We start from the raw sequence: 10,146 nt of genomic DNA on the forward strand, positions 1-10,146 counted from the left end.
ATGGACATCTTATTTCCACTTTTTGTTACTGCAAATATTTCTGCCATGAAAGTTGGTGTGTTAATATCTGTTCTCGTACTTGTGTTCAGTTCTTTCACCTATATTTCCATATCTGGAATTGCTGGGCCATAAAGTAATTCTATATTAATTTTTTCAGAAATTGCAATATAGTTCCCACAGTAAGTGTATTATTTTAATTTCCTACCTGCAATGAACAAGAGAACCAATTTCTCCACATTTTCACCAACTTATTTTATGATTTTATTTGTATAAAGAGGCATACTGATGGATATGGTGTTTTGAATTTTGTTGGGGCTCCCATTTACTTTTACTGCTATTTGTTTGTTTTAAATATGTACTTTTTAAAACTCTAGTTAACCAAAATATTGGTCTCCAAAATTATGGAAAATCACTTTCATCTATAAAATCCCCTGGTTGAGGAAACATTGTACTCAAAGACTAGACAATGTTTCCCACGATGGACTTGAAGTTAGAAAAGCAAAGTTCTATGTTTAGTTCCATTACAGTGTGTAAGTAAAGTTCCAGAGGGTTGTAGTACATCTTGGAGACAAGTTTTTTTTTAAATAAAGTTAGCTTAGAATACGTCCTTAACCCCTGAGTCTCATCTGGAGAGTAGTTCCAAAAAAATGGCAAAGTGCTCTGCTAAAAATTTGGAAAGGGTCTCAGTTAAAAATGAACATGTAGAGTATATAGATACACAGAATTATAGCTAGTCACTGAGCACCATGGTCTCATGAATGGTGAAGTAAGAACACATAAAAATAAATGTCAAAGTTTCTTAAGCAAACTGCATAAATTATAGGATCTGAATTGGCAATGAAAAATGAACATAAATTTTTCCTTCAGTTATTGGAGTATTAGTTCCTTCCTTGGGGCAATGTCTATGTAACAAGCCTGATGGAACCTTGGAGTTAAATGAAAATTGAACAGATTATTTGTCTTACCTCCTTGACACAATGGTACAAATTAGGATCTTTAACACAAAATATAAAGACTTATTTCTTTATTTGTTTAACTTAACTTTTTCAGGACCTAAGTCATGACTACCAAATGTCTTTACAACAATGCTCTAAGTTAGAAGCTGTCCTCTACATATCATCAACATACCAAAGATAGAATTAAAGGTAATGTTAGCCAGAACATGAGGCCCAACAAGAGAAAACAAGGAATGGGGATTGGTCAATGAAATGAGAGGGGGACGCAATCAGGGCCCAAAAGAAAGAAGAGCATGGAGCATAGTGAAGATCTAAATGGAGATTCTACAAAGATAGAATGAGAATTTTATTCTGCATAGATAGAATTGGGATTTGTTCTCTCCAAAGGCAGAGGCATGGAAACCATGAAGAAAGCAGGATGGGAAAATAACTATAGTGTTGGGGATACCTGCCTAGTGGAGCAGACCTGCAGTGAAGGTGCACATTGTTTGAGGCACTGTGACAGCACCTATATTACTGCCATTTATTCCTATGCCTGTGCTGTGCTGTAACTGAACTACTAAAATAGGGTACATAGTTGGCTGGGGCTGGAAGATACCCCACAGGGGAGGAGATAGAGCTATTGACAGATCCCCACACACAGCCTCCTCTTACTGTCCTTAGCAGTTGGCTCCAATCAATGTGAGAATTGATTGCAAAGTTCATTCATTAATAGGATGAACAAGAGGACTAGAGCAGAGAAAGTCCAAGCCAGAAGTGTCCCTCTGTGCTCCAGAGCCCCCAAATCAAGGATGAAAAGAACCCATAGAAAGGAGCCTTCAGACAGTGACAAGATCAAGGAAAGCTGAAGCCATGTTCTACCCAAGATACTGAAAAGAACAAGTGTTTTAGGTTCCATTTCATGTCTTTTGCCTGCAGCAGACCTTTCATTCCCAAATGTGTTCAGCTTTAGATGATAAAATATATAGTTCCCCTTAAGTATGAAAGTGTCCTCCAAATTCTACTTTTGTTCTAGGTGTTCTAGCAACCCTTTCTAGAGGAATTAGTAACTACATTCCCTAAACGAGGAGCCCATGACTGAGTTGGACTGAAATATCCCTATTACTGGTTCTTCTTCTGAAACCCATCTGTCCCTACAGAGCACCAACCATACTTTCAATATCTTGGTGTACAGGAATTTTTGTCTACAGAACAAATAAATGAATATGGTTGTAAAAGAATAAATAGGAAGGTAATCAATGTAGCACAATATGATCTACCCATGACCTGCTTTTTTTTAAATTAAACACTTTAGATTTAGATTTACTTTCCTTATTAGTAGGAGGTAAATCATTTCATGAAGCATTTCCTACTCTCCAGTTAATTACTCAAGATCTCTAGGGCCATAGTGCCAAGAAGTCAGGATCATTCCCACACACCATGCTGCTGAACTTTTTGTTGCTCTGTGATGTTCTGAGGGCATCTGTTCCTGTCCAGCTCATCCCCTCTTGTTGGCCTGGATCCCTCCTGGCCCTGCAGTGTGAGCTCACACTTCCATAGACATCTGCAGTCCACAAAGGCTCTTCCTGTCCTGGGAGCAGAGTCCTGAGGTTCTTCTACCTCTGCCATCTATAGTTCCTGAACGTTCCTCCCTTTTAGTCCTCAGGTTCTGGTGCTAAGATCTTCTATCTTCTGGAAAGTTCCCAGTACAGTGTCTGTAGTATCTTCATGAAAATTCATCATCTTCTTTTTAGAAGGCATCTTATGCTAAATAGAAAGAAACAAATCTGAGGCACAAAAATGAATGCATAAGTTCTTAGGTAGATTCACTGGGTCACTCTCATGGCAATATGTATCCCATCCTGTGTCCATAGCCACAATCTGTTCTACCTATGAAAATTTCTGTTCCTACTCATGTTAATTTTTAGCCCTCCTAGAAGTACTTGCAGCCCAGCCATACATCCCATCTTCCTCAGGCTGGAAGAGATGCTGAGAGTCTGAGAAGGGAGAAGATGTTGAGCTTGTACAAGGGCAAAGAATTTCTCCACATGGCTGTGGCTTCAGAACCAGTAACTATTGGCACACAGATACACAGTCATGTCTCCAGGCTGCATGGGCTGGATATTTAGAGTGGATAACAATCCCTCAGGCATCTCAGCTGAGAATCAATCCTTGAAACACTGTGTATCCAAAGGAATCTTGTTATAGAAAGAAAACAGAAATTCTGTCACCTTTGTTGGGGTGTTTTCAACACCAACAGAGGGAAACATGACAAGAAATGGTATAACATCTCAGAACCATATTCTGTCCTATCTCTGTGACATCATGGCTGGGGTTTGACTGACTCCACATTCCATTTGTCCTGTGTAGGAGACAAAGAGCAAAAAGTAAGTGAAACAAAAGTTTGAAATCACAAACTTTGGTATGATAGGAATTTCCCAAGCATCTCCAGGAGTCACCTGTATCTGAGACTAAAGATCGTCTATAAGATTGAGCATAGCTTAGGCCTCTTCCAGGTGGAGATAGATGTGCTCTCAGTCCATAAGAGGAGACCTCGTCACATCACAGCCAATGCTGCACCTACAAACTCAAGGACACTAACAGGAAATCAGGAACTTGAGCACCGTCAAGGACACAAGATTCCCCAGGGCAGATGCAGGAGTGTCCTGAAGGATGCAGTGTGCATTTAATAATGCTCTAAGAGGGGCCCTCTGATGACATGGTATCAGGACAGTAAGGTCTGGTAAAGACCTGAATAAAACAGGTCCTCACTAATGACTGGTTCAAAGCCAGACTACAGAAGCTCTGAGTATGAGGGCTTAACATGTTGAGACCAAAGAGACAAAAGAGGGAAAAGCAACCCTAGAAGTGTCACCATAGGGAAAAAATCCAGTGAAGATCTGAGACATGAAACCAACAAGAGCAAGGCAGAGAGCACGGACAGGGGTAAGTCCTTGGCTGAAATGGTGGCACTGGACAGAATCATGCTTGCTGCCTGCAGGGCTCAGAGGAAGTTTTTGTGCAGATGGGGCACTTTGATCTGTGCTAAGCTTAGGGCTTAGATTCTAGCTTAAAGTGGAAAAAAAGAGAAATTAGAGAATAGACAGATTGAAATACAGAATAATTGAAATGGAAAAGACAGAGAAATACATATTTTCAAATGTGTTTCTCAAATGCTGGATCTTCTATTGTCCCTTGAAGCTGGCATGAGGCCAAAGTTCAGTGTTTCTTGATCCTATGTGGCTATAGTCCTCATGAAAGGAGCTCCTTGATTTTGCTAAGATGCCTCAGAAGTGGCAAGAGCTGAAGTGTACAGAGCATGACACCTGACCTCATGACAGTAGCCCCTGGAAATTCTTAATCTAAATGTTCACTTATAGCAGGCTTTGTTTTATTCTCAATAAAAAGATAATATAAACCTAGATTCAAATGTATGTATCTTTTCATCAATTGGCAGAGCAGAGCCACACAGGAATAAAAGGAACTTCATACTCTAAATATGTGCAGAGAATACAGAGTTGCTGCATCAGTTGAATCAGCAGGTGGTATTACAGTTTGTGACTTCTGGAGTCCTACAGGAAACATTCATCAGAGCTCACAGTAACCAACAAAGCTTCCTGGATGGAGACACAGGTTTGCGCACAGGGAGGCAGTGACTCTATAAGGCTGTGTCTTGACTGCTGGCACAGAGATATGTGGCTGAGTCTTTAGGCTCCAGGAAAGCCATGTGTAGGAATAAGAGAGAACTGTCGGAGCAATCAGGTGAGAAGCGACTGGGCACACTCTCATTTTGGACAAGTTTCTTAAAGTTGTATAGAAACATGAGCTCTGGAGACTTGTTAGCATTCTGTTTATACCAATACATAGCATTATGTCCCAGATGTTGTTCACATTTCAAAGACTTCTTATTTGAGGTCCCCATAGATAGATATCTTGGTGTCTGGATAATTCTGGAATCCATGGGGACTGTGAGGAGAAAGGGACAAAAGGCAGACAGAACCAGAAGGAAGTTAATTATTGTAGCCAAAAGGAATAAGCTTGGGGTTCAAAGACAGCCCATTGGAACCCAAGACTCACCTGCACCCAGGAGACAGAGGACCACACAGTAGAGCAGCTTGTAGCCCATGGTGGAGTCAGGTCCCAGGGGCCATTGTGTAGCTAAGATTCCCTGGAAGAGGGGGCTGGGCTTCAGTTACCAGGGCCCTGATTGGTGTTTTGTGTGTGATGTCATTGTCCTTGATTGCTTCCTCAACTCCAGGGGAAATTTCTTCCTCCCCTTTTAAACCCTATATAGATTTTGATAAAAGGCAGATATGCAAGGTAAGAATGGAGATAAAGGCAGACAGAGCAGAGGTGGCATTTAATCTTCAATGACATTTTTGTCACAGATACTCCTCGAGCAAAGCTGTGTCCTCATCATATAGCTCTTCTCTCTATTCCCCTTCCTTCCTGTACCCCTCTTAGAGATAAACACTTTCTCATTAAGGGATGCCTTTCTCCCCTGCTCAGTCACATTTCCAGCACTGTTCCATTTTGCATTTAAGCTTCATGGCCCAATATTGTGGAATGAGTATGATGGGATGGTCATGATTACATGCTGGACCTGTATCCATCATTTAATATGTATGTCTGTGATGTCAACAAGGAACCAGACCCTGGAGAAGATGCTAAGAGGAGAATAAAAGGGGTGAGCCAGGCTCTGTCCCTGTAGTTAAGAGTATGGAGCTTAGCTGGCCTCAAAGGAAACATATTTTTCACACTAAAATACAGGTATGTGATATGATACAGAAGAGAATCAATTATAAATTGACTTTGATGTGTTTGAGATATCCACAACTAAAGTTCCCAACTGACACGAATATGGGGTCCAGATGGTCCACCTTCCTTCCTTGCCCACACTCCACTCTCTTTTGCTCTCCCCAGCCCCACCAAAGCAGACCTTCTTCCTGTGGTGAAAGCAGCACATCTCCTGACCACAGACCACTTACCAACCAGCTTCAGCAACTCAGAGCTTCCCACATTCTATATAACAGGACCACCTGGGGAAGGGGAGTGTGAAGGGGAAAAAGACATGTGGAACAGTGCAGAGAGTTGGCAGCAATACTCTCATCCACACCAGGACAGTGATTTTCACTCTACAGAGACTGTGCCAGCATCCCTAGCAGTGAGCAGAAGTGATATTAACTAGCCAGGCACTATGGGACTTATTGATCATCTTGGCCTATACGATAGACACTCCCTGAGCAACAGCTAGGAGCAGCTACAAGTCCTATTTTACCAGTAAGTAAGTGTACTCACAGATGACCACCAGGGAATAAAGTGTATCTCACATGAAGTTGAAGTATTCATTACTCAGCGTTTAAATTACTTCATATACATGACACCATATTTTTTCATTTATAAAGTCAGGGAAACCAAAATGAGAGGATCCTGTCCTTTTCTGAAGTGCTAGAAACCAAACCAGCCTCATCAGCTCTTCAGATAACATTTCAATCTGAGAAAAGCTGGAATGTCCTACCATGGTTGAGTCTGTTCAAGTGTATAAACTATAAGTGTTTTCTTAACCTGGATAGAAGAATAGTTAGCTGCGATTAAATCAAGGATTGATGATTTAGATTGTTCATTCCTCCTAAAACCTACCAACATTTTAATCCATACTGCTACTTCCTTTCTACCAAAATACAACTTTGATCATGTTATCTCACTTGAATTAGAACCAGTAGATAACAAATGCCTAGAAATTTGTGACCAAAGCCTTTTCCAAGGCTCCCAATATCCTCTATCATAAGATTGCTGTGTGCTTCAGGGAAAAGTTCAAAAATGACACTCAGAATTGTGAGGGAATCATATTAGTCACCCTCGTGAAGAGAAGTGGTCTTCAATTCACAAGGCTGCATCGATTGACTTCCCCACCTTTATGTTCTAGTTTACCTACTTGTGCTTGTCATAGACTTTCATGCTTATCTAGGTATTATTTCTGTTCAAAAAGAAAGTCATTGATCATCTGAATTTCCTCTGGATATTAGAAAGATTTACCTTTCCTACTCTTTTAGGGTTGTTCTCACCAAACATTTTTTGTAACCTTGACGGTTCATGTTTGTAGACCCAGCTACTCTGGAGGTAAAGAATGAGGGGATCTCAATTCAAGGCCAACCTAGACAAAGAGATAGTGAGACCCCATTTCAACAAATAAGCCAGTTGGAGTCACACCAATAATCCCAGCTACGCAGCAGGCATAGGTATGAGCACTGAGATCCTAGTCTTAGATCCTTTTTGCCGTTTAGGCAAAAAGCATGAGATGCTGTTTGAAAAATAATCTAAACCAAAAAAGACTGGAGGCATAACTCAGTGGTGAAATGCTTGTCAAGCAAGCATGAGGCTGTGAGTTCAAATCCCATTTGTTTCCCAAAAAACCCAAAATAATAATGTTACAGAAAATATGTACCACAGAGAAAAAAATAAGGAATGACTTCTCCTATCAGCAAGGGTCTTCAAGGTCGTTCATTGTTTGTTGAGTCCTGAATATTTGGGTGACTTTATTGAAAACCCCTACTCTAGCCAAGAAGCAGAATTTTTTAGGACTTATGGGTGCACAAAAAACATTGTGTGAACAGGGGAGCTGGACTGTAGACAGAACCTTCATTCTGGTCCCTAAGGACTAATGGAGGCCTGGGCATAGCCACAGCTTCCTGGCTGGCCAGGAGGTTTCTGTACAAGGAGGCAGTGACTCTGCAAGGCTGTGCCTTGACTGCTGGTGCAAAGATACACTGCAGAATCCTCTGGCTCCAGAGATGTGACATGAAGGTTTAAATGAGCCCTGTCTGGAGATTCAGGGGAGAAGCGACTTGGAACTGTTTCATTTAAAATTAGTTTTTGAGAGTTGTAGCTAAACATAATCTTCACTGATTGCTTGAAGGCCTGCTTATACCAGTACATAGTATTGTGGCCCAGATTTTGTTCACATTTAAGGGAATTCTTCTTTCCCACCTGTGTGATGACATATTTTGGAGTCTGTGAAACAGCTGTGTCCAAGGAGCCTGTGAATGAAAAGCAGAATTCAGGGAAATCCAAGGAGGTTATTTCTGCTGTAGGCATGTTCCAAGGACACAAAGAGGGTCGTGTCACCTTTGTCCAGGACTCACCTGCTCCCAGTAGGCAGAGGACTGCATAGCAAAGAAGCCTGGAACCCATGGTAGGGTCAGAGCAGGCCAGGTTGGGCTCTACCTCAGGATTACTCTCTGCAGTGGTACGAAGAGGTTGCAGGCTCCACTTCTGCTGACATGTGGCTTGTCTGTGATAGCTCCGCCTGTGACGATGTCTCTGTCTTCAGGCTGTCCTTGAACTATCTCCCTTTTCATGTCACATGCTTCCTCCTTTCAAGGCGTTTTTGGAATTCCTAGGGAAGATCCGATTGGTGTGGGTGTGTTACTCTAAAATGTGTCTCTAGTGGTTCTTACACCATCAACTTCTTCCCTCCCTCCCCTTTCCAGGAGCCAGTCATGTCTTCCCTTTCTCTCTTCATGTCCCTGCTTCAGAGTAAGACTGGTTTCCCCTATGTGTATCTTTTCCTTCCCTTCACAATAATGAAGGGACACTCCACTTGGCTCTCTTGAATGCCAGGTTTATGCTCAGTGGTTCCTATAAAGTTCAGGTATGGGCAAGAGGTTTACTTGAGGGTCTACCCTAGAACCATCTGCAGCCATTTATGATTCCTGACTGTGAAGACAGTTAGGAGATATCTCTGTCCATGGGTCCTGGAGGGCAATAAACTACATTCCTGCTCCCTGTGATGTTTACTGTCTGAAGGACAGGCTCTGTGGGGTTCTGCTACGGTGAGGCTGCTAGAGATAAAGAAGTCACCATGGGTTGGGAGCAGAGTAGTAGAAGTTGGGAAAATCTAGGTGGAATGATTTCCCTGTTTTCGATTTATCTATAGTGCAGTTTGGCCTTAGGGCCTCATGGTTGCTAGACATACGCTATCGTACTTGAGCCACACCCCAACCCAGCATCTGTATGATTTACAAACTACACTGAACAATTCTTTGTTGGGGCAAGGGCTGCCTTGTGCACGTAAGAGGTTTAGCAGTATCCCTAGCCTCTTACCACCTGATCCACTGGTGTTCCCTACTGTGACAACCAAACATATCTTTAGACAATGAAAACTCCCCCTGGATAAGAATGACCTTGCTACTGTTCATGGTGGCTCAAGTCTGTAATCCTCGCTACTCAAGACATGGAGATCAGGAAGATCTCAGTCTGAGGTCAAAAAGTTTGTGAGACCACATCTCAACCAATAGCTGGGTGTGGTGGACTGCACCTGTCATCCCAGCTACACAAGGAAGCACAAACAGGATTGTGGTCCACGTTGGTGTGTGCATAAAACAAGACTCTATCTCAAAAATAGCCTCAAAAAGGGCTAGGGGCATAGTTTTAGTGGTAGAGCATAGGCCTTGCAAGTGCAAGACTCAGAATTCAACCCCCAATACCACTAAAAACAATGAAAAATAAGAGTTCTCTTCCCTTACTCTATGCAAGAGTCCTTCACCTCCACCAGTGTGCCTGCCTTCAACCCCTAGCCTCAGGAGGTTAGTATAGCAATATCCCCCACACAGCACTCACATCTCTGTGTCCTCAGCCAATGGACCTAGGTGAACACCACCTTGGTAGGACCAAGGAATTAACACTGCCAGAAAGGCACCTGATTCAAGACACACACATACAACTCAAACACACTGTAGTAACAACTACTGGTTGTTTTGTTTGCTTTTGTTTTTGTTCTTGGTACTGCTTGATGCAGAGTTCAGTATTTAGCCCCAGCTAACCTAGAACTCACGATCCTCCTGCCTCAGCTCCTGTGTGCTGAGATTGCAAACATGCACCACCATGCTGGGCCTCACTACCAACTACTGTTGAAACTCCTCACAAGACAGAACCTCATGGTTCAATTATATTTTATTGAGCATACAAGTAGTTCTAGGGATACAGCAAGGAATAAAGAAACAATGACCACCATTCTTCCTGGAACATCAAGCATGTGTCATTTGTTGCAGTCACTGAGTGCCAACTTAATGCAAAGCATGAGAAAGACAATTATCTCACTGCTGTGATACTTATTTTCTGACAGGAATAAAAAGAAATGCACAGATTATCTATGAAATAAGGATACAAAATACATCTTACATGGAAGTCAGGAATATAACTCATTATTTAC

General features: G+C 42.0%; 1 long non-coding RNA gene across 1 annotated transcript; it reads right to left on the bottom strand.

Annotated features, from left to right (window-relative positions):
- Positions 1-1,009: 1,009 nt before the first annotated feature.
- Positions 1,010-5,098, bottom strand: LOC109676500 (uncharacterized). Its single transcript, XR_012443905.1, has 3 exons — positions 5,013-5,098; positions 3,167-3,297; positions 1,010-2,702 (listed from the first exon to the last, which is right to left on the bottom strand). It is a non-coding gene; the product is annotated as an uncharacterized lncRNA (long non-coding RNA).
- Positions 5,099-10,146: the final 5,048 nt, after the last annotated feature.

Source organism: Castor canadensis, chromosome 2 (genome assembly GCF_047511655.1).
Source record: "Castor canadensis chromosome 2, mCasCan1.hap1v2, whole genome shotgun sequence".
Taxonomy (NCBI): domain Eukaryota; kingdom Metazoa; phylum Chordata; class Mammalia; order Rodentia; family Castoridae; genus Castor; species Castor canadensis.